This window comes from Aptenodytes patagonicus, chromosome 3 (assembly GCF_965638725.1).
Source record: "Aptenodytes patagonicus chromosome 3, bAptPat1.pri.cur, whole genome shotgun sequence".
Lineage (NCBI taxonomy): Eukaryota > Metazoa > Chordata > Aves > Sphenisciformes > Spheniscidae > Aptenodytes > Aptenodytes patagonicus.
Window position 1 is genome coordinate 102,954,285 of NC_134951.1, and position 25,391 is coordinate 102,979,675.

At 39.4% G+C, this 25,391-nt stretch overlaps 1 long non-coding RNA gene across 4 annotated transcripts in view; it reads right to left on the reverse strand.

Annotated features, from left to right (window-relative positions):
* The window catches only part of LOC143158476 (uncharacterized), a 45,392-nt gene that overhangs the window by 14,116 nt on the left and 5,885 nt on the right, over positions 1 to 25,391 (reverse strand). Inside the window, exons 2-6 of one of the 4 annotated variants that reach the window (XR_012995007.1) lie at positions 20,908 to 21,037; positions 19,302 to 19,478; positions 11,102 to 11,222; positions 3,677 to 3,804; positions 3,239 to 3,291 (exon numbers count right to left, since the gene is read on the reverse strand). This is a non-coding gene — a long non-coding RNA (uncharacterized LOC143158476). Of the gene's footprint in view, positions 1 to 3,238; positions 3,292 to 3,676; positions 3,805 to 5,917; positions 6,075 to 6,608; positions 6,716 to 11,101; positions 11,223 to 12,182; positions 12,268 to 19,301; positions 19,479 to 20,907; positions 21,038 to 25,391 lie in introns of those variants that run through there. The other 3 variants (XR_012995009.1, XR_012995006.1, XR_012995008.1) reach the window with 3 other exon arrangements.

Below are 25,391 nucleotides of genomic sequence, written 5' to 3' on the forward strand. Positions count from 1 at the left end.
GTCATTGTTGCTATTATTTATTATTAGTCAAGTACCAGCAATGTGCTAGGTCTTCTAATACCACTAACAGCGGCAGCCCTGTTCCACATTTATGAAGCCTTTTGAGTTTCAATTTTACTAAAACTCCTAAGTCACACAGAGCAGGTAATGACAGGCACACCACTAGCTAAACACCTTTAAACTTGGGGTGTGGAAGCCAAGTGAGGATATGAAAGACACAATTTAATGGGGAAAAAGAGAAGGGAAACCCTTTGTTTCTTTCTCCCCCCCCTTTTTTTTTTTTGGTTTCTTTTGGCATTATTTCCTGCAGGACAGGCCACAGAGTAGGATTTTACTCAATAGGGACAGAATAATATCCACCCCTTGTTATTGCCCCTCACTGTCTGTGGGCAGCACGGATGAACCGAGTCTTTAAATGGGATGTGAATAGATAGAACAATATGCCACATATAAATGAGAGGGACCGCATACATATGGTTTCTCTGAAATTGTCACTGAGATGGGATTCTTCTGGGTAGGTAAGGATATATGATTACAGATAAAGGCAGAAATAGAATTAGGCAGGACCTCGAAGACTGCAAGCAAACTAATGGAAGACTTTTCTGATTAAACTGTCTTTCAGCCCAGTTTATCTGGTTTCTACGGCAAGTTATACTATGAATCTCTCATTTTTCATCAAAACATGATTGGGGGGGTGTCATTATTTGACTCACTTGGGTGTTGACAATATTGTCTACCGGAAAATGAAATTATCTAGATTCAAATGATGGAATGAAATTCAAAGTGCAGGGACTCTGATTCGGCTTGCTTTTTGATAATGACAGCAGGCAGAGAAAGTTTTTTATCAGGATTGTTACACAGTCACCAGAAATTATTTGCTTTAACCTCAAAATGTTTTGTAGCTCAAAATTTTATTTTCAGCCAGACTTTTGTAATTCTATAACTTCATTATAGTTGCTTTCGTAAAATAAAAAACATTTATTAAATGAACTAGACATTGACCTAGTCTCATTTTATGTAAAAATTTACATAGAAAATAGTGATTTGAGATGGTAATCACTTCTCCCTCCTATATCCATTCTGTTGGGTCAATTAATGTGGTCATTGGAGACTGCTTGCCCTTTAAGCCAACTCTGAGAAAGGCCAGAGCAAAACCACGCTGCAGTAAAAGACATTCTGCAAGGATGCTGGGTGCTTGGGTCATGTGTTAGAGCTCCAAAACCTTTCTTAATGTACTGCAGATGTTGCTAAGCTTTCACTCTTTTTAGCTATGTTTTCATTTACTATTTAGGTGGTCACTGTGTTACAGTGTTGCCAAGAGAGCTTTACAATCAGCTTAAAATGGGAATTAATTGTATTAATTCATACAGAAGTAACCGAAAAGGTCAAAATATTAATTGCAGGCCTTCTGGCCTGAAATCGGTAGCTAAACCAACAGACAAGGCACAGTTCATCCACCTTAGCAAACAGTTTTATTTGCACGCTGAAATTGTCACTACTGGTTAACCCGCTGAGATTTTTTGCTGGAAGAAAACAATTGATACAACTGGGGTCTCCAGAGTCACTCTCGAAACAGATGTTCCAGGGAGCCTGAAAAATAGTAGCTTCAAGTAAAGGCTCACAAATGCTTCACTTGCCTTGTCCCCAAGCCTTTTCAGTCTGAGAAGACTATCTGCTTACTATGGCATTTCTACTTGTATTAATATTTTTTTAATTCAGCTCTCAGCCTTCATTACAGTGTTGTGCTTAGGAGGAGTAGGGGACTGAATACTTGTGCGCTTGAAAGGCTGAAAACACTGGGTCAAAGATTTTACCAAACACTGCTCTTGCTCTCACTGTTAGATCTAAGTGTGACTGGATTTTTCCTGAAACTGCAAACACAGCCAAAATATTCTTAAACTTGAGTTAAATGGAACCTTTCGCTTATTTGACATGCCAGGGCGCTGCTGATGTTCAAACTAATATCGCTGTTCTTTTGTACTGCCAAGCCAGTCCCCAGAGGTTATGGCTACTATTGCCTAAATCAGGCTCGTTTGAGAGGAACTAATTCAAACATAGATAACCTGAGCAAACACTGAAGGGAGCACTAGAAAACTAACATCCCGAAAAAGAAGCTGCTGGGAGTTTATTGCCCCTAATCCTGCTAATAAGGGAGACTACTGGGCTCATTCTTGTGAATATTTAATTTTTCTTACACAGGAGAGGAGCGGAGAGGGAGAGAGAAGAGACCCAGAAGAACGTCCTAGTGAACAACGTGATCCTCCGAAGCATTTGACTATTAGTATTAATGGGGATATCCTTCGGAGAATGACACAGATGTAAGACTCTGCCTTCAACTTTATCCAGTTAAAAGTAGTAACTTTTTACCTACAACCCAGCTCTGTTTTTGTGTAAATAGCTGTACAAAATGCAAAGCAGGAAGAAATCAAGTCCTCATATTGTAAATAGAAACAAAGTACCCTTCAAGCCAACAACAAATGAGGACTTGATCTTACATATTGTTTGCCTGTTCAATAAGAAATTCAGGATATAATCTGTATTAATAAAGAAATTAGCTACAGTCCAAATCTGTATATGTTATTCAGATATGAAAGAGATATTGTGTATATCATGCACATACGCTATAAATATATTCTACAAACTATTTGCAGGCTGGCCCTCAATCTTCTGCCATATATGAAAGTTAGATCAGTGTTAACTCAATGGCTAAAACTGTGTTGGAAGAGAAAATATCAGGTTTTCTAACAACATTTATCTGCCTTGGCGATGTAAGTTCACCACAGTACTAGAGCTGAAAGAAATACCAATACAAGAGTGTTTTATGTCAAATCTCGAACCACTAATACAAAAGAGTGTAATTTATCAGATCCAAAGGAAAACACTATCTGACAGTGTCCAAAGTACTACTATTCATTACATATCTAAAGGCTACTGATCAATAGACAGCACTATGCTCTTTCGTTCAATAGGTTCAAGCTTAACTGATTTTCATGGCTTCTTGAATGCTTTTATGACTAACAAGGCATGATCCACATAGTGCTTTGTCACTGATTTGCACATAATCTAATAAAGTGACAGTAATAAATCACAAGTATCATTAATAAATCGCCAACAGACAAAGCCGCACACTGGAAGCAATGTGGAAAACGCACAGATATTCCCCCAACTACTTTGGTGAGTAAACAGGCTAAACACACAGTATTAAGAGCTGCAAGTTCAATTCATAGTGAATACATACATCTAGGCTTTTAGAGATTTTCTATTGTAGTTGGCAAACACTCTTCCATGTTTCTTCAGGGCAGGTTCATAGAGCAAAAGAAAAAGAGAAAAGGAAAAAAGAAAAGAGCTGAGAGAAAACAAAACTCAAATTGAGCAAACAAATGCTTGGAACGCAAGAATATAACCCAGTTTGATGACGCTTATAATGCTGTTAAAAACACATTTTATGCCTATTTACTTTATCATTTTGTACCTCATAAATACCTACAGTAGCTAAAACTGTCAGTGGTGCCACTTCAAAGAGCAGTGCCCCTAGGAACAAGATCTTTGAGGTTTAGTCTGGCCACAGTGTGGTTAAGGTTATCACAATGCCTCTTTAAATCTAGAATCTAGTTGGCATAAATCCATGAAAAGCACACATACCTTCAAATGCGAAATTCAGGATTCATTTACTTACCCTTCAGGTTTAGATTTAATGAAAGCTGGGCATTTAACGTGGTAACAAGCTTCCACAGACTTCCCAGAAAAATCCAGCTCCAAGATACATACAGCAGAAGCAAAGCAGTCATTTTGACTCCATCATCACTACAAAAAATGCATACGCTTAACAAGTATTTACTTGAGGTAACAGAAACACAAATTTGTAGCTGTCACACAAGTTAGCTGGTTGAGGTTAACGTTAGACCTCTGTAGCACTTTCTTCTATAGTGAACAGAAAGCCAAATTACTTAGTTTTGGACCGTTTTGAATTAAAAGCCAAAAGTTTTAAGTTGTTTCTTTCGCTTTTAGTTCCTAAATTTAACATAGAACTAGTAAAATCATAAGCGGAAGTCAGCTTCCCTGGAATTTTTGCCCTGACCAAAAATTTTTGTAAACACCACAAGAAAGCTTTTTCCTACAATATTTTCTATTCAATATTTTAAGGCTTTACTTGTTCTGATAAAAGGATCATCTGAATTCTTGAACATGAATGTGAATCAAATTCCAATTAAAATCTTTAGGTGCTTTTCAACCACTTCTCTGGTGACCCTTGAGCAAATACACGTTTGTGTCAGTGGCTTGAGGCAAAATACATAATTAGAGCCAATATTAAAACCATCTTTCCTCTCTCTAAACCTCAGAAACAAAGTTTGATTCAATACTAATAGCCATGGAAAAGAAATAAATAAGGTAGTGGCTAATACCAGAGTGAATAAGGGCTTTCCCTCTGAAGAGTAGAGGAGGACTAGACCTTGGTTCATTACAGCAAAGGGGACAGGTATTACAGGCGGTTATTTACAGGCAAAACTCCCGGACTCTGAGGTAAACCATTCCCTCTTCATCTATTCTTGAGAAATACAAGTCATGTAATGATGTTAAGTTGAAGTCCTTAATAAATAATCAGTATTTTTCCTTTAAGGTGGTGAGGAAAACTGTCGGGGCAGGACCGAGGAGCCGAGAGTGGTAAGGAAGCCTCAGAGCTGCAGATAGGAGAGGAGAAGCGAGATACGTTCCCAACAAGCACCACTGGCATGTCAGAAAGCCTTGCTCCTCTCTGCAGAGTCACCAATCTTTCTCTAGCCGCCTGAAACAGCGGCCAACGTCCCCAGCAGTTACCCCATCCAAATGTCGAGATTTGGGAGTTTTAAAATGCATGTCTGTGGAGCAGTCTTCAGAATACCGAAAAGCCTAGACAGTAGTGGGAGAGGGGCTTACCCCTCCCAGGAAAATGCCATGGGTAAAACGTGGAACGTGGGGCCATGGCAGCAGTTCCCACAGCCTTGAATTGGTCCTCAGTACCTCTGTGTTTACTTAAGGAAAGCAAAACACTTTTGCCAAATTTAACATCTACATGCTATAAATTTTACCAAAAAAAATTGGACAAAAATGAACTTTTTCTTGAGCGAAAAATTAATTTATATGAAAAAGAACAAAAAAATCTCAATTTAAAAAAAAAAAAAAGAAAAAAAAAGAAGAGAGACCTTAAGGAAGTTAATGTTAACAAACGAAACCTGAGGCTTAAAGCCATAAAGCATGACCATCACTCTCTCCTCTTCCTGAGCATGTGACACTTATTTTTGATCCAGAGGTCACTGCTTACTTTAAATGTGACTCCGTCTTTTGGGCAGAGATGGCCTTGGGGGCGAGATATCCAGCGGAGCCACAGATAGATACACATGAAAGTGGGTATTTATAAAACTGCTAAAACGTCTAAAAACTTTTGAAGGTAGAGTTAGGTTGCCTGCTGACATTTGCCCTGCATGTACTTCCTATACAATCATTTGTTTTAGTGTCCTTCATTAGCTTAATTATTCACTGAAGCGACAGAATTACTGCCTTTCTTAATGCTTAATCTCATATCTGTGTAACAGTAAAGAGCCCCCAAAACCTTAGCGCTTGTCTTCTCAGGACAAACCCCTTCACAAATGCTTTTGCTTGCAGTTAAGTTTGCTAACCTTCATCTGTCCTTTCTCCTATCCTCCTACGCTTGTCCGTTTCCCTTTAACAAAGGTTTAAAATAGAAGACGCCTTTGCCCTCACCAGTCTAAGACAGCCCTTCCCAACATCTTCCAGGCAGGCCCAAAATATAAAAAGAAACTAACTTTTTCCTCCTGTGCAAAAGACAATATAGGAGAGAGGTCTAATTTAAGCGATACCATCTCCTTTCCCTGCCTCAGTTTCAATATTGCCCTTTGATTTTTCCTCCCGAGATACTTACTCACGACATCCCCCCATGCCTACACCATCGCTCAGCGAGCATGAGCTTTGCAGCTGAAGTGGGAAAAGGCTCAGACCCAGAAGATGTGGTGCAGCAACACAGCATTTCCCTCTTTGATCTCCCGCTCCTGCCCCACCATCCAGTGTGAAGCTTGGTTTGCTCTAAGGGTGAAGCTCGCCCCACGCAGAGGGGCCCACACAAGGTTTGCTATGCTGTTTAACCCCACGGTTATGCCGGGAAGGGAGAGAATGGTGGGGGACCTCGGAGAATCAGCAGCACAGACAAGCCTCCAACACCTCCCTCCCCCCCCCCGCGACACTGCAGCACTCAGTGGCGTCTGCTCTGGCTCCAATTAGGTCAGCATGGAGGGGGATCTGAGAGGAGGTTAGGGGAGGGTCTGCTGGACCCACACTCCTGCGGCTATGTTGGAAATGAATTCCCACATACGGGGTGCAGATGGGCCACAGCCCCTTTTCCAGCCTGCAAATAAACTTAGTAGCAGCTGGGGAGGGGAACCACCAGAGCCTCATGTGCTTTAATGGGTTCTGTGTTTCTGCATATAGGAGTATTCCCTCCCCTCACTAACCCGTGCAAACCCTTCTGTAAAGTCCCATAAACAAAGCTGTGGATATAATTTTGAATGAGAAACTTGCCACTGGGGAAAACGGCGGTCAGGAAAAATACAACATACCTTTTTCTCCAAGAATGGTGTTTTGGTGTATTTTCATGGATTAAAAACAGATTTTGCTGGTTCGAGCAAGCAGGCAAACTTCTGACCTTTTTTCACATAATAAACCGCCCCCCAGTACTGGTCCCTAACCTGTCCTAAAATAGCCGAGGGAAGCATGGAGCCTGTAAGCAAAGCCGGCCGCATTGCCAGGTGCGGATGTTTGTCAGCACAGCACGGACACGTCCATCTCCGAGACCTTGTGCCCTGGTCTCGATCCAATAAAGTAGTCGAATGTGTGATTAGCTTTATGTTTTCAGGAACTGGCCCTCAACAGGACCTGAAATCAAACATTTACATGAATGTTTTTCTGGGTCAGCCCTGCAGAGCTCAGTACTTGCTGGTTTGAGATGCCAGTACACACCAAAAAAAAGTTTGTGGCTGAGAGCAAGGACCTTTTTAAAGCAAAGCATGATTTTTACAGCTCCATATGGAGTTCAAAGTTAGAGGAATCTGCATGATTACTTTTAGTTTAGCCAAGTGAAATCAAGTTGAAGAAAACTTCCTAGTTCCAAACCTGCGCCCAAATGCAATCTGGGTGCCATTTTTGTTAGTGGAATAAATTTAATGAGGTAAACATGCTGACTTCTTTTCAGAGGCTTGTGCGCTCAGTAATCTCTGAACTTGGAGTTAAATGGGGAATGCAAAAAATGAGGTATCCAGTACCTGAATTATATCTGAGAAATCACTTTTAGACAAACTGGCAGCACTGTAGCCAGGGGCTCTAATAATACATGTGAGCAGCAAGATACGTCCATGCACATGTCTGCAGATACAAACAGGTAGGGACAGAAGACAGTGGATTGATGCTGCACTGTCAGTCTTTCTGTGAGAGACTACTTTTTTCTTCTGAATGCATTTAATTCTCGGCGACAGTCAGCACATGGATAGATTTTACATGGTTGCCAAACAGATCTCACTTCAGTTTTTTATTCAAGCGAGTAGACAAATCCGCAAACATCTTTCTACTGTTCTAGATCAAGGTAATAGCCATAACTTCAACTTCTTGTTTCTTTTTTCTAGATGTAAATGTTGTAAAGAGGTTATTGCTAGAAATGTTGAGACAATAGTAAAAACAGAATCCATTTGTTGCCAAGATTGTCTCAGAAAATAATGAATCACAGTAAATTTGAGATATTTAATCAAGCAGCAGTCTAATACTTTCCCTGACAGTTATGATGCTGCTGGAAAAATCACATCATTGCCCACATTAATTCTGGTTGTGTTCTCTTTTAGCATTAAAATGAGAAGCCAAAAAATTAATTTAAGTTTTACAGCTTCTCTCAGTGGTCTGTAAAATAGAGTAAAACAAAACTGATGATCTGACTTTTTGTTTGGTAGTTTGGAAAAGGCAGACAAAAGAATAGGAAAGGATGAAACAAAAAACAACTCCCCCCCCCCAATCAAACAAAAATAGAAAAAAGCAACAAGAAAAGCAAAACATGTTAAGGTAGTACAGAATCTAGGGCAAGGCAGCTGCCTCTGATCCATAAGGCTTTTGTTTTTCTTTTCTAGGTTAGTTTTAAAACCATTTGGGGTTTGCTATGTACATGGGCCAGTGTCTGTGAGGATGCCAGTGAAATATGAAAAGGACTGAGGAACAAGCTATTTGAAGGCGTAACTACTGAGCTCTTTTCTGTTTGCTTTGGCTGTTGGAGCTGTGGTAGGTCTTTCCCATTTTTAGCCTTCACACCTTTATTATGCTTGGGTTGCACATTAGAAATATTCCAGATGCTGTGGATGGTGACTTCCTCTTGGCTCAAGGAAGAAAGGGTTTCAGTCTCTTATGGATTTCCCTTCTACTGATCAGGAGGCTTCACCTACCATTATAAGGGCTGAGCTTTGTGGTGCTGGTGTTGATGCTTCTACTGGCTGCTGTAGCCTGGAACCAGCATCCCATGAGCCCAAGTCTTCTGAGTCTTCTTGAAAGGAGGGAGGGAAAAAAAAAAAAAAAAAAAGGGGGGGGGACAGAATTGGCAAAGGCTTTCAAACTCGATGGATGATAAAAGTTGATCTTTTAATTTAGACCTATAAAAACTACCCTTTCTCCTGGCGGCTGCCTCTTGAAGTTGAAGGTAACTAATGCTCAGCAAAATGGGTCCATGATTTGGCCCTTCCTTAGGCTGCAGGTGTGGCCCCCATGGCTCTGTGAAGCCAGGAAAACCTGCCACCAACGGACCCCACCGTTTGTCCTCATCAGTCCAGGGCAAGAGTCTAACTGTAACACACTTCACTGCAGCACAAAATTTACTCACCAGCTCACATTCACTGAAGAGCTTGCAATTTGCATTTTAAAATGCTACTTATTAAAACTGCCTACAGAAAATACTTTGAAGCAGTGACCACACCAATGCTAGACTTCTTACGTGAAAATATGAGCTTAAAAATAAGTCTGTTCTACAGCGTCTGCCTGCATCTGATAGCTTGCTGTCTGGTTCAGGTTGACGCACCTTGTCACTACAGAGATGGGCCTCCCCCACAAAGCCAGAATATCAAGTATTAGGATTGTTTATAATCCTCTGCAGCCGTATAAAGCAGCATAAGGCCTAACAACCCCAGCTGTCCATTTGTTCTGTAAAATATACCATAATAAGGGTAAACACTACAAGTGCTGGAAGCGAAGGTTAGAATGGCAGAATGATTTAGGGATGTCAGTGCCCGTACTGTGCCTGCTGCGCTTGATGGTGACCTCCTTAGAAGGGGCTGCCGCTAGTGTCCGCATTTCACTGTCAGACACACATTATGCTCATCCTTGGCTAGAAAAGCCTTGAATGATGTTTAAAAAAATGGGGGGGGGAAAGACATTGCCCCTCTATCCCCATCCTGTAGCCCTAACTGGCATGACTGCCCTGTGTTTGCTTCCCTCTGATGTAAGGTAGCAACATGTATTAATTAAATACCACTCTCTCGTTTCTTTCCCACATTTTCCTGTTTCCTGTCTTTAGATGTCCTTCCATCTCCTGTTTTTATTTGGTTTTATATCCTTTCCTTTTCTCTTTCACTTCTGCCTATCATTATTTTTCCATCTCTTTCTCTTTTTGACCCTTCTTCATTATCTTCTCTTTATTGCTACTTCATTTTACCTGCCCATCAGCTCTTTCACCATGCTCTCTCCTCTCATTTTCCCGTTCTCTCAATCCTTTTTTTCTCTCTGACTTTTTAAATGGCCCTACCACTTTCCCACTTTCCTGTTTTCCCTTTCTGTTTTCACTAATGTGTTTTAGAAAATAGAATTTCACTCTCAACTTCTTCCCTTTTTCTCTGTGGCAGACTATGTTAAACTCCTGCTCTTTTTCTGGAAAGAAAAAGCTAGTCAAAAGTTAGTGGAAAGATGAAGAAGGTGGAGATGACACATCGATGAAAAATACTGTTACCTCACTATTCATGTAGATATTGTCTAACACAGGTTTTTGCAAAAACCAGCTGTCTAACATAACAACAATTCTTGTATTTATTTTCACCTTTTATTTTCAAGCCAGTCAGCAGCTATTTCTTAAAGGATCCTAAAACTACTTTATAATTCATACAGATATAACAATGGTGTTTTCTCTGGGGTGTTTCCTGCCATTTCAATTATAACCGAAGACTGAATTTGGAAGCATCATTTGTGGAATACAGTTATCTAGAGTGTAAGTTTGTTTAGGACAGTGATAACTTAAGGTACACTTCACAGGAATTATGAACTAACTTAGCTATGAGTTATAGCTATTTTCCTTCCTAAATATAACAGTAAATTGTTTCTGTGACTGCTACAAACTCCAGAATGTAAGAGGAGACATAAAATCACTGATGCATCCTTTGATATGCTTTCTTTCTCCCTCTTTTACAATGCCAAGCCATTTTGGCTCTGTGTCATTCTCTTCAATAACATTTCACAGATACTTGTGTTTTGAGCAGGAATGGGTGATGATCAAATGGTTCAACTTAGGGTAGCATTAGCACTGCAAAAGTGACAAGCCATTCCCCTGCAATCTGCTTGCTTCAAAGACTTCTAGTTCACCTCAGGCATCAGAGAACATAATGCAAGAAGCCACAGTTCCTACAGGATCTTGCCCCTCTGAGGCACTTCTACGCGTGTCTCCTTGTGCTACTTGTCTGTCCTTTCCAGGGTGATACCTCCTTGTAGCATTTCACCTGGGTTTCACTCGGGGAGCATGCTAAAAAGTAACCATGGAAATTCAATAGCTTTAAAATACTACTCAAGGCAGAGACCACCAAGGGCAGTATTGTCTGGTTTAGTAGAGCTGGCTTGTAAAATCACAGCCGTTTCCCAAACCAACTGTTAAACCCACAGACAGCAAATTCTGCTCTGCATTACATTGCCTTCCTTAGCGGGTGCTGCGCTTCCTGCACTTAGCATGAAAAATGCCACCACCGCCGCCTCCTCCACTTGTTTAAAGCCTGTAAGAATCAAACCCCACGTCAAAGTGCGCATGGGGGGAAGAAGATGGACTAACCTGCTGGGTCCCCGTTCCCGACCTGCATCAATGTCTTCTGGCCCCGCACTTGGAAACAGTTGATCAGTCTTGGGCAGCAGCGCTCCCAACCAAACCAAAGTGTTTCAAAGCTGCAGAGAGACTGGAGACAAGAAATTTTTGAACTTGCCTGTTCACTTGTTGGTCACAAGTGCAAGTGGTAACAAAACACCTTTAGGGTTTATTCAGCTCCCACTGAACTCCCAGCTTTAGCATTAACTTGACTGAGACCAGAAGTTAACATTAGTTTACAAATAGGTAATAATTCAATTCCCTCCTCCTTCCCCTCTTCACCACAGCATGCATCTAATCGCAGTGCTTGATAGACAGCAATTAAAAATGCAGTTATAATACAAATTCATAGGCACTTGACTTTGGGAAATAGAAAATTTCCGCTGAAATGATATCTGAAATACAGGACAGAATAAAATGACTATCAGTTCTTCTGTATGCTCTTGTTTAGGCAGGTTAGGAATGTCATATCATTGTGAAGTTTTCCACAGGAACTCATAGCACTAGATTTGAGAGCAGACTTGCTTTTCTAGTTGATAGACATTTGTCTTTTCATTTTTACCCTCTGATGTGTGTTACCAACTGATATATGAAATAGAAATATTTCCAATTAATTTTCTTTTAATCTACTTATCTCCTAGAAATAAGTTCAGATCAAATATGGTGTTGAGGCACAGCAACATAATAAAGCATTGCCAAGCATAACAATCTGTCTTTCAAGTTACATTTTTCTTTAGCGATTTTTCTGCAGCCAAGAATAAAATTAAAAGAACGGGAGGAAGACAGAGAGGGGGAATTAGTACATTTGACTCAAATATAAACAACCCACAAAATATGTTACTAATCAGGCAGATTCCCATCATCCTACTTATCTTGGGCCAGACTGCATGTGGTTTCTCCCCAGATGTGCAGGATAGAGAGGAAGCCGTTCTAGGACTACACACAACGGTAATTCTTTGACATACAAATGGGACCTAAGAACCATCCCGGCAAAGGGTGTGACTCAGCATGCTGCATTTCACACAGCACACAATTAAATTGTGGTACTCACTGACACTGGATGCTGTAGAGACCAACAGAGTCTCCACAAGATTCAGAGAAGGATTAGATGATTTGGAGACGACAGATCTGTTAACCGGTTATTACCTATAATGGTCAAAATAAATCTATTTCAGAAACTCCCTCAACTGCTGACACAATCCTTCCCCGGAAGGAAACTCCGGGGAAGAAACATAGGTTATATGGTCTGGTCTTAAATCTTTCCCAAAGTACGGTGCAACATCAGCGAGAGGACACAGGGCCAAATGGGCTGTTGGTCAGACATAGCTCTGTATCTAAGTAGAAGAAATCAATTAGTCTTTTGTTTGTTTATTGTCTCCCTTTACTCACCGCCATTTTAGATTGCACTCTCTTCTTGCTCTGGGTGTGGGAAAGGTTTTGCTATCAGTAAGGGGTTATCAGATCTCTATCAGTTAGCTATCAAAGGTTATCGTACATGGGCCAGAACCTTTGATGGAGGCAACAGAGCTTTACGAGCAGAGCATCCGAGATAATAGTGATATATGCAGGTTGGACCCAAATATATTTTTTTGGTTTTTGAGACGCAGACGTCAGTGACTTTATTTAAAGAATTCCTACATGTTTTTCCTCCTAAATTTAAAGAAATAAAGTTACTGGACAGCACTGATTTTAAATTCCCAACATTGAAGGGACTGAAAACTTTTGCAGAAGCTCTTAAAAGTGTATGTTGTTCCCCATTATAACTGCTAATACTACATGATTGGCTTGTTAATATAGCTAACTCACCAGCAGCATTCACATTAATTTTCACCTTTTACTATGTAATGGTAGTGCTATTTATTAGCCAGACAGACCATTTTTAGTAATGTTATAGGAACAGAGTGTGCATTACACAACAGAACTAGGTTACACCTGCAGCTGACCATTTCTATATTTATGGCTGTCTGACATCTGTAATGAATGGCAAATGGAAAATATTTGTTTTTTCTTTGGCTTAGTAATTATTTTTTTCATGTTTTAAAAATAAAAGTGAAGTGAAATACCTGGCATTAATTAGCGGTTTTAAATATCTGCAAGTCTCTTGCCAAGGTGCCCTGGAGAAACAGAACGGATCCTTAGGGCAGTGCACAGGAAAGAAATCGTTAGCCAACCTCAACTTTCACTGGAAAACTTGACTGGAAAAGCCCAGATTACATTACAGTTCAATTTGTAATCACATCCAGCCCCTTTCACTTCAAGTCTCAAGTACTACAGCCCTTCATTGTATGGGTATAACTTTAAGATGGGGAATTTACCATGTATTCCTAACAGATGATCAAATGTTTTGCAAACTTTATAACAATCTGGTGGACTTCAAAGTCAAATGAAGTTAGGTAATTCATGCTGTAACGTTTCATCTCACAGATGTCATCTAATTATTATTAACATGCAGAACCTATTTTTTCTCCTCTCTCCCTCCTACCAATCATGCAACAGTTTCAGTCACCATACAAAGAAATCCTTTGAAAAACAAATGAAATTCAGGCTGAAACTGTTCCAAGTGGTCCATAGCACAAAATTCTTATCACTTAGAGATTTCAGAATTTCTGTTTAATTGTAGCAGTATTTATTATGTAGCTAGTCACTGACAGGCCTGACTGAAAAGATACAATGATAAAGAGGAGGATTTAAAAAAAAAAAAATCAGATCAAATTGCCTGCAGCACACTTAACTATAAAGGAAATACATATTAAGATATACTTTTTGGAGCATGTAACAATCAGAGCCAAAATAGCCATTCGAAACAAAGCTGGAGACATGGACAGTAAGTAGTCTGAGAATGACAAACCTATTACACAGACCATGGTCTCCTTCTGACTTGGAATTGGATATTTTCATTTTATCTTAAGGAATCCTTGATCAGGTGCAAACAAAATGATGCCCAGATTTTAAGGAAAAATCATGCTGACTCAATTTGCTTGATATTCTTTTTTTTTATTATTTAGTCAATGTCTTTCTATAAAAATTTAGCTTGTAGGCTCTTTGCTCCATGGAAGGAGAAAATCTCACTGTGAAAAAAGCCACAGTGAACACGGCTTTCATGAGGAGAAATGCAAAGGCTTTTTTATAAAGAACTCTTCTTTCTGTGGCACGACCTTTGGTCAGCTCCAGGTAAATGCATTTCAAGGAGGCCAGAAGGAAGTTTCTCCATCGTGCTGGACAGAACCCAAAACACTTGAATTGAACGGAATTTCACATCAGCTCTTCAGTATCAGCTTTTAAAACAAATCTTCCAAATGCCTGTGTTTTCACTATTTTAAATTACCAAGATACATTCTTCCCAAAGGCAAAACTAGGGGAATTTCCCATTCCCACATTCTTCTGCTATTCAGCGAAGAGCTTTGTAACCTACTGACTGGGCATATATCACCCTCTGTATAGATGCTGATAACTACAGAGATGGTAGGTTAATGTAACCATCAGAGTCTTTCAATCACACAGTGATTTGGAAATATGTGAAATGAAAAAGAACAAACAAAATCTAACTACAAATCCAGATTAATTTCTCCTCAAAGTTAGTGAATATTGTGTTTGCCCTCACGCTCTTTGTTTTGATGAAAGACATTAACTGACAGTGCCTTGGCTAGATTTTATTTTCAGCTGTTCATAATCTGCATTTTTAATGACTGTTTTAGTGTGCACCTTCATCTGAAGGATTTTATTGTCATTCTAATGCATGGGAAAAGTATCACTTTCCATCAGCTTCCTTTTCAAAACATCACATATATGTTTACCTTTGGTGTGTCTGCAGCATGGTATGGGGATTTGATAGACAAGGTATTAGCAAGGCTAATCATAATTTAATGAATGGAAACTTTGCCTTCAGCTCATCCTGACGGAGTTGGTAGTAGGAGTGGTTCTTTTGTTACTTCTTTTTGTTGTTGTTGCTGTTGAGGACATTCTTGTGGGTGCAGTTAAATTGGTGCCAAATTACCTGAAATAATTTGTGGTTATTAAACAAACCAGTCTCTGATGTGGAAAGTGCATTGTTCCCTGGCATTCCGGAGGCTTGCAATTTTTCTTTTTTTTTTTTTTTTCTTTTTTTTTTTTTTTCCACAAGAGATTGTAGTAACTGATCTCTGACAATAATGCTTTCTATATGTTGCCTCTTGGGTGGTGGAAGAAAAGACTAAGCTGTGTCACAAAACTGCGCATATGATCTACAGCTGGCATGTCACATTATAACCAAACAAAAACGATCCCATGACTTAGAAAAGCTCTTTAAGGAGGCATCACTTGCAAGGTTAACTATAGCGGTTGACAAAAGAGACAAGGTGCAAACTATCATCCTATTTCCCTGACATGGAATAATGTAAAAGTACTGTGTTTGCTCAGTCTGATTCTCCATTGGGTATTTATTTATATTCACCTTATTTCTAGAACTGGACTTCTAAAATTGCTAATAATTACTATTTTTTATTTTACTGGAACATGAAACCTTTGCAACTTCACTATCTTTGCATTCAGGTGTTTGACCAACTGGTTTTTTTGTAACATAGGAAGGGCTCATTTCTCCAAAAACACGTTTTTATAAAGGCAGAGTTGAACTAATAGATTATACTACCCTTTTCTCACAAAACCTGCCCTTTCTTGGTCTTTCAGTGTGTAAGGATTCTGTATCTGTACTCATAAGTATTCTTCATCAGGTATGTGTGATAGTTGCTTATGGTTCCTACTGCTTGGTCTTTTGAGGTTATTTAGCTATCAGATTTCTTATTCCCAAGGGTCTTACCACTTCCAATGTATTCAACTAGAGGAATTCTATACTCAAGCAATTTACATTAGCTAGGGAAAACTGAGGCGTGTCTACATTGGCCAGTCATCCTACATATCAGGACTCATGTCTTTTCTTATTTTTATTGGTCTGAGCCACAAGTAACTCCACCAATATCAATGGCATGAAGTCAACATAAAACTGACATAAATGAGAGAACCACCAAAAGCCTGTGGTATTTCTGGGGCAACTTCATTAGCATCAGTTATTCGAATCAGGTTTACACTAGCGTAAAAGAGAATTTTAAAAATGCCCCACTCTAACACATTTGACTGCTTGACAAAATTAACTGGAAAATCCCAGCTAGTCTGTCAGGGGTTTTTTTTGACATTTCCCACAGGAAGTATCCATTTTAACACAGTCAATACCTTTCCTAGACACTTGTCAATCTGTTTGGCCAAACAACATTTACACAGTCAGCAAATTAAGATGTAAAAGAAGCTAATCAGGACCTCTCCAGGTACTTTCTTTCCACAAACAATGTACAATGCTTAATTTCCTACCAGGAAATTATAGCGTCTGCTGAGATTTCAAGTTCTGATTAGTTTCAGAGGCTTGGGTTTTTTAAAAACCTGTAATTCAAAATAAAGATATAAACATTACAGCCACCCTATGCCTGAAATCTGGAGAAACCTGGTTACTGCACCCCCTTTGGGGAAAGAATGGGACCCTTTAGATTTTTACTGATAAGGTATGAATAACATTCTCATAAAGCTCAAAGATTGCCCAGATATACACATTTAAAATAATTATGGTAATTAAATAGAGTTGCAAGCAGCTATAGCTCCAGGCAACACCAGTTAAATGTAAAGAGAAAACATCTTCTGCATATGTTTGTGATTTATGTAATTACATGCTTCTACAAGCTACACACCATTCACTGGCAAACAGCCATCTCTTCTTCCATTACAATTTAGCCACAGTAAGTAACATACTTCATCTGTTTGAAAAGCTCCACTTAATAATGCCACCGAGGATGTATACAACAACACTGGTGAGTGAATGTGAAAAAATTAAATGTCATTTGGTTGTGTGTGTTAAAAATAGCCTTTGTGGGCCTGTTTCTGACGTAAATCATGAATGACTCCATTTTAGACAACTAAATTACACCTTATGTCAGTGAGAAATGAATAAAACCCAAGGTGTGTTTCGTGTATGAGATTATGTGTTTGCTCTTGAGAATTACTGTTTTTCTGAATGTAGTAATTTTTGAAAATTAATCTGTACTGGGCCATTCTGAGGCAAGTCCTTACCAAATCCAGTGAGAGGAGAGCAAATTAAAGTGTTACCTGAACAAAAATGGATTCAAAACTCAAGAACCCTCCCTAGCGCACGGGCTTCCCTCTGCCAACAGGAGCACAGACAAAGGATTTCCCTAATGTTTGAGATGCAGCCTCTGGACTACCCTCACGCGCTCACTAGAAACTTTTAGTCAAGCTTCAATTAACATTTTCAAGGAGGTAAAAAGGAAAATGAAAAGAAAAGGTATATATATTTTTCACATTTCATCAGACTTTCAGATTTCTTACTGCTCACAATCACGCTACAGTCCATGGGGTTACTTGTCAAGTATGTTTTTCTTCAGAATAAAAGGCATCAGACTCTTGTTCTTTTATATACAGTGTTTCCTCAGCTCAACTAGTTTCAGCATACACAACTGATTTCGCAGTTCTTTGTGAAGCCTAGTTTATTTATTTGCATGAAAGGGATACACTAACTACAAGACACTGCTCCCGTATAAAATGGGGAGTGCAAATGGGAGCAAATATATTTGGTTACTAGAAATGTAAGAAAACTGTCGTGCCTGTAAAATTGCATACAATTTATAGTAAATATGACATTCTGGTTATGCAGTTCCTTTTCCATTTAGGTGTGCAATTGTGTCTTGAACTATTCCACATTTTAAGTTACATAAGATGTCGAAGTTGCCATTATGGAAAATATTTCTAAGTATAAGTATGCTCTACTGCCCATGAAATAGTGTCTAAGTACATAGCTGAGACACACTATACTCTATACATGAAATTTATTGTATACATACTTTATACTATAGTGTGATATCTGAGACCAAGTTGAGAAAACATTTCTGCTGAGCTAGAAAATATACAAAGAGTAAAGCATGAATATTTGTCCTTTCCACAACTCTTTCATTCCAATGCCAATACACTATTATTTGTAATGTACTTTCTGGCTCTTCACTGTATCTGTAAAGGGTTCCAGATTAAGATCTTTAGATTTTTTTGTTTCATTCTCTGTCCCCACCCGACTGCTGGAAGCGAGGAAGCTTAGCGCTTAGGGCATTGAAAGGCAGGGGTCCCTGCCCCTCTTGAAAGGCAGCAATCTGAACCCAGCTCTCTGAAAACCCTGTTCTGTTCTCACCACTAAACTCCAAAACTCAATCTGCCTCTTCTGCTCATGCAATAAATAATTATTCTTTTACAAAGTACAGCATCTTCAACAAAGAATAACGTGAAAATTTCCCCACACAATTGTCAGTAGTCTCCAGATTCTATGATGGGAAGAACCAAGCCTCAGTCCTTGCTCCAAATCACCCTGACCTGAGACCCACATTCTGAATCTTGCATATACTAGGACTAGGCACTTCTGACCAGAATTTACACATTACCACGGGGGGAAAAAAACCCAAAACATAAACCAACCAAACAAATAAAACACAAGACAAAACCACCTTTAGTTAAGGTAATTTCTTAATAGATTTTCTTATTCCTGTGACTTCTAGATACTTTCCCAAATCTGGACTGAGTTGGAGGGAAAAGATCCAATCCGAAGGTGATACTACCTTTGTTATTTCAGCCGACAGCTAGATGCACTGCATCCCAGAGGGAAAAGCAGAAAGAGATGCAATAACCCGGCCTCAGAGAGGACTCATTTTAGGAAGATGCTGGAAGCCGTGTGAAGGCAACAGTGGAGGGGTGCGCTATGGCTCGTAGGCCACAGGCCACCTGCCAAGGCCAAAACTGGGCAGACAAACTTTTGCTTGAAGAGCTCAGGATCAGCTGTGGGCATAGGAGTCACTGTTATAGTCATGTCCCTGTCCTATGCTGGTGTTAGAAAGTCAGACTAGAAACAAATTAGACTACACCACTCTGCACATTTTAGATCAAAAGCATAAGCTATAAGCGAGATGACCCAAGGCTAAACAATTTGGTAGCAAGAACTATGTTTTCCTCTATGTGTTTGTACAGTACAATACAGCTTTAGTCTGTGACTGAGCTCTTAAGGCACTGATACGATAAAAGAGTAATTGAAGGTCACAACAAATTTAATTGCAGTCAAGCCTGTTACACGTATGCTTGGAGTGTTTGTGCTCCTTACCTGCTAGCCCACACAACATGATCTGTTACTTAAAATTTCTGGCGCTGTGTCAGGGCTCAGATGTACCAACAACACCAGCTCTTCCCTGTGGCACTGCAAGACACCACCCCTGCTAGAAGGACAGAAGGATCTGGTGTACCCAGAAATCATGGCAAACACAGATTGCCACCTTAAAACCTGTGGAAAAAGAAGAACTGAGGATGTGATTCTTAAAAATAATAAAAGAATTAGGAATTTAATAAGATTTAGATGCTTAACACTCTTAAGCCCTTATGAAAATCATAGCTAAGAATAAAGCTCTGTGACATCTTTCTCCAGATTTGTCAGAGAAGAGAAAATGGTGAAGAAGCGTGAAATCATGACAGGTCAAAGCCTCCACGAATATCCTGGGAACTTCCTAACAAATGTAGCCATCTCTATGTTCAACTTGAGGGGAAGTTTCTGGGTGAGGAGACTGGAGCCTGTAAGGTGAAGTAACACTCAGCGTGTCTCAGTTGGCTTCCAACTTGCAGGTGTTGGCCAGCAAAGACACCCAAGGCTGTAGCTCACAGACGCCAAGTGACCTATTGTTTTCTTAGTGGAGACCACTTGCTTCTGGATTTTGACTCCAGGAGACAGTAAGGGTCTGGTAACTTTGAGGGCACATTGCCATGGTTTTGTCCCTGTTGTGGCAAAAGAAAGGCAGTACTTTATTTTTCCTTTTCTTTTTGAATTTGGTCTGCTATAGCTTTTCACCAAATCTCTGGGGATCTGAGTAATCAGGGACTTTTTGTAAATTAAGAAAGTAGATAAATAGAGGCTTTTAAAAAGGCATTTCCCCATCATTCTTTCTAAAGGAAAGCAGGTGTTTGGCTCAAAGGGACTTGTTCTCTTGATAGGGCAGTAGGAGAGTAAAACTGCATTGTCCCCTAAAGCAAAAATAAATAACTTCAGAAAACATGAGAACTGAGCCCTTGTTGAGGAGGTGAAATGGGTGTCCACCCTCTTGAACTAATTTATAACACCGAAGACGTCAAGTGACATGCTGAATGAAGAAATGATTTGTGGCTGAGAAAAGCTCTGCAGAGATCCCAGAGGCTTGGCCAAAGGCAACTGTATCTTGATAGAAGTGATCGACGGCCAAACTAAAGAGTACTGTTAAGAATCTCATCTGGGAAAAGGGGGAGAGCTGCATTTTCCAACTGTGGACCCAGTTGTCCATAGCCTTTGCCAGATTGTGCAGCCAGGATGAAAGCATGCCAAGCATTTAGCCTATTCACTGGGTGCCCTTTGGAAAGACACATAAATCTTAAGGAAAGGTTTCAGTACTTTAAATACATCACAAACAAAATCGTATCAGCAGTCCAACTTTAGTAAGCATGCAACAAACTGGCATCTAGCTCTTCAGGCACTTGGCACAAAGTGAAATTTTACACAGAGGTTGTTTAAAACTTGTACCCATGGGCTTACTTATCTGCAAAGCTTTCTTACCTTCTTATTCTTCTAAGAACTCTGGTTTGCATGATCAGAGCTTGTAATTCTCACGGAAGAGGCAATACCATAGCCAGTTTATACAACTTACATCAAGCATTCCTGCTTACACGTTCCAGTTTAGAATGGTGGTTACCTCTTGCAGTGAGATTGCCACGTTTGGGGCCAGATCCACAGAGCACACCATCAGCTACACCGCTTTATGTCAGCAGTGGATCAGCCTGTTGGGTCAAGGCTGTGTGACACTGTGTCATCCACATGTCCTCCTGCAATTAGAAAAGCAAAGAGGTATTGCAACACAGCACATAAACGCATCCTGCCATTCAGGTTGCAAGGCACGGGCAAAAGATGTCAGTAGTGATATAAAATTGACAGTTGTGCGATGTGGTGATTCTTTATCTATTGCAAAAAATAAATTAACAAGTTAATATTCCGAAGTTAAGGATCTAACCATTCCGGTTTACAGGGCTATAATTCAGCCTAGGGTAACATGTTGCACACCAGAGGAATTTAGCCTTTGACCTGATTAGATGCTAGAATCATCCAGTTCCATTCTACGTGTGAAACTTCACACAGCTCTAATTATTGAAGCCCTGAAGAAAAAGGCCAGAGGTGCTACAGAGCTGGCAGGTGTTAAAAAAAGTCAGAGGTATCCGCTCCTTATATTACTCTCCACCTCCTGAGAAACGGTAGTTCAGAAATCATATACACTTTCATGGGAAGACTTTCTAAAAGTGAAAGGCAGAGGAAAGAGAGATTTGATGTCAAAATCCTATCTGTGACTATGAAAATCCTCCCTTTGTTTAGAGTTAACAAAGCACTTGAGAACCTAATGAAACATAGATTTTAATTATGATATTTGGGAAATTACTCACAAAGATCTTTTTATTGCTGCTGAGAGCAGCTCATTTTCTAATGATGTTAAACAATAGTACACAAAAAGGTAATTAATATGAATGCTAGTACAGGAATAAAAGAAAAGTTCAGAGTTAAAAGCACACGAGTCAAGAAACACCAAGCAATCTCCATACAAAAATGTTGAATGTCTCATACCACTGTATTGGTACTACACGACTAGGGAGTAACAAATCTCAGAATGGGAAAAGAGTAACCTGAGCGATCGCAGGTCCCATCCTGGGCTGTTACTCAATAACATACAAGAACCTAGGAAGAATTAGTAAGGTTAAAGTAAAGACCGTTCAAGATAAAAGGAAAAGAGCACAAAACACACCTGAGGTGTGCCAAAGGTATGCTACACACTAGATGCTACACGCTACTAAATGAAGAAGGAAATTATCTGGCTTTCAGAAAAATCATTGAATATGTTTCCAAAGGAAGAAATTAGTTTAATATGGAAAAGGCGATTATAAGTACCAGCATTTCGATAGGTGTAACAAACCAAATGACAACTGATATCAAAAAAACAACAGAAGGACTGGAAGGTTATTAGACAGGCACCTAAAATACCATTAGTCTGGAGCAGGATGCATTTAATATTTTCATTAATGACTTTGGTAACAATCAATAGAAGTGCTCTAATGAAAGTTAGTGATCACAGGAAGCGGAGGAGCCCTGCCCATGCCGAGGAAGACAGGAATAGTGCACAGGAACGATCTTAGAATTCAGCTGCACAGACTGCAATGCTGTATCAGCAAGGGAAAAACAGAATTTCTCTTACAAGCTCAGAGACCATGATTTACGCAACAAAGGATGAAAATGAGCATGGTATTTTATTTGATCACAGTCAACACTTAAAAAGGCAAATGCAACCTCATAAGGCTTCAGGCAAAGTAGAAAAGGGAATTACTGAAACTATTGCACCATGCCCTAGTACTAATTCGCCTGAGGCTGTGCATATAAATTCTCATCACTGACATTCAAGAAAGGTAAAAGACTGGAAAATGTACAAAGAAGGACTAGTCAGATAAGAGGAATGGGTAGCCTCTCTTATGAGAGAAAATTAAGGGAACTTGGCTTATTAACTTAGCAAAATGTAGGCCAAAGGTGGACGTGCTCAATTATTTTATCTGCTAGGTAGCATAGACAGCAGAGTTCAGCACAGCCATCAGTGCGACCAAAAACTGGGAGAAAATTTGCAACTGTCATAGCAGCGTGCTTGTAGTACAGCTTTCTAGTAGGGCTGCGAAGGCAAGAAGCTGTCTGGTTTAAGATGAAGGACATTAGATTTATAAACAGGATTACAGTGACACAGTTGTCTGCCACAGCAAGGAAGTTGAGTCAGTGAGCCCAAGCTCTCGCTTTTGTTAGAGCTTTCTGATAATCAGATTCTCCAACTGCACGCAGTGCTGCGGTCTGTGATCAGCAGCTTCAGCACTGTGTCACCACAGCTACCCAACGTGCCAGGACAGATGCAGCAGAAGTCCAGAACCGGAGCAGATCTCCGATGTAACTCAATACACGTCGGATCGCAGTATCTGATGCCAGGTCCCCAACTGTACTTGCTGATATAAACTGAATACACATAGTTCTCATGGACTTTGGCTGCATTGAAAAGATTTGTGCAAAGCTGTTTCCTTCACTGATTCTGATTTATTTTCCCTTCCTTGCTTTCCTCCTCCATCATTTTAGCCAGATCTTTTAATTCCACATTTTAATCACATTATCATTAGCACCAGTTTTTCTTTTGATTTCATGATGGAGGTCATCCTTTTCCTCTGACATATGAGATTAGAAATCATAAAGGACAAAAGAAGAAAGTTTAGTATTGAAACCAATATGCAGAACAAACATTTAAGCAATATAATTTGTCAACTCTTAAGGCTGACTCAAACTGTATTGTTGAACATATTGAGGGGGTGCATTGAAAGATGTTCTGATACTAGGAACTAGTCTTCATATTGATATGTGAAAAATGTTGCGATTATATTATTTTAAAAGCATTCATCTCACTACACTGTTGTTTCATGGCCTAATTGGAACAAATCTATGAATTCTATCTCTATTTTTCCCAGTCTACCCTAGCAGGCATACAAACTTATTGAGGAAAATAACAGATACAAAATGCAGTGCTATGACCTTCATTACAAACAGAGCAGCCTGAATATTTTTGTTCTCTTCCACTTTTTCCAGGACCCAAAAAGCCCTGCTGAATGGAGCTGATGAATTGTGCTGCCTGCGCTTTTCATAAAACTTCCTAGCAGGAATGAATGAGGGAAAAGAATGTTCAGGGTTGGTTTGGTTCATATGAATGAGTATGAACCAGAGGTCCTGCTAAACTCGAGGCACAAATCTTGACGCAGTTATTCACTTTAACCATTGGTTACATATGATCCCACAGAATTAGTATGATGCAAAGTTAAAGGGGCTTAGCTTAATTACGTTTTCAAAACTGTCGCAGCCTTTGAAATGTCACTGTTTTATTCAAAGAGAGGATTAAGAAAAGTTACTATTCTTTGTACTGTTTTAAACACACTGGAAAGCTGCTTCAAAGCACCACAATGCTGCCTCAAGCCCCCTGCTCTGTTTTATATCCCACAGAACTGTCCTAAGGTCCTTTGTAAATACTTAGATTTTGTATGATAAAGAATGAGCAATGAAATAAGACACTTGCTCCCAATGATATTGTTTGCTATTTATAAGCATGACATTATTACTTTTACAATTTACATAGCCTTTGTAGAGAAGTGGGTTTCATTTAATTTCCTAAGAATGACAAGTAAAGACAGAGAGAAATCAACAGAAATGGGAGATTTTTGGGGGATATTTTTAAATAAGCTTTCTTGATAATTATCATATGACCCCACATTAAATCGAGGTTTCCTATAGCACATCTGGGTGATTTGAATTCACAGTTAACATAAACATCATAAACACTGTATCTGGCTTATGATGATCTAGTAACTTGCTGCTTAAATCATCAGAATGAAATAGGAAGACAGTGTATGGGGTAAAACAAAATGCAAGTTGAGTTACAAGCAGCGAACAAGTCAAGGTGCATTTTCAGGATTTATACTTCTAGCAAATGTGTATAATTTTCTACCATCTAGCCAATTAAGAAGATTTGACATTTTTCCAGTGAACTACAAAAGAAGAGGCCAGATGGAGAAAGTAACTATATACACATAATTACCAATCCAAAAAGTCAAAACACTTCACGAGATATGTAATATACTGCATATTCATTCACATATTCTGAGTATAAAAACTCAGACATCATTGATCTTTCTGAAAAATCCCTCTTATTTTCCACATATTTTTGACAAACTAGACCCATTTCAGTCACTCTAAAGCAGTGAAGATAAGAAACTGTGACGTGGGGCTCTCACCAATTTCAGTATATCTTCTCCTGAAGTTTTCTCTACTGATAACATATTCTAGAAACAGAAATACAGGCTGTAAAATTATGATAAAAGTAAAACAAAAACAGTCTGCAGCGTTATTGGTAATTTTCTTTGGATTTTGTCAGTCCTTCAGTTTACAGTAGTTCCTTAAAAGTCTTTAGCAATGCACATGTGAAAGGCTTTAGTTCAAGCTTTAAGCCCTTCTTAGTTTTAAGATGGATAAAAAAGGGATCATCACCTCAATCTATCCAGATTGGGTGTTCTTTTTTTCTCAGATCACTGGATTTATTTCTGCCTCTAACTTAAACACGGAATTTTA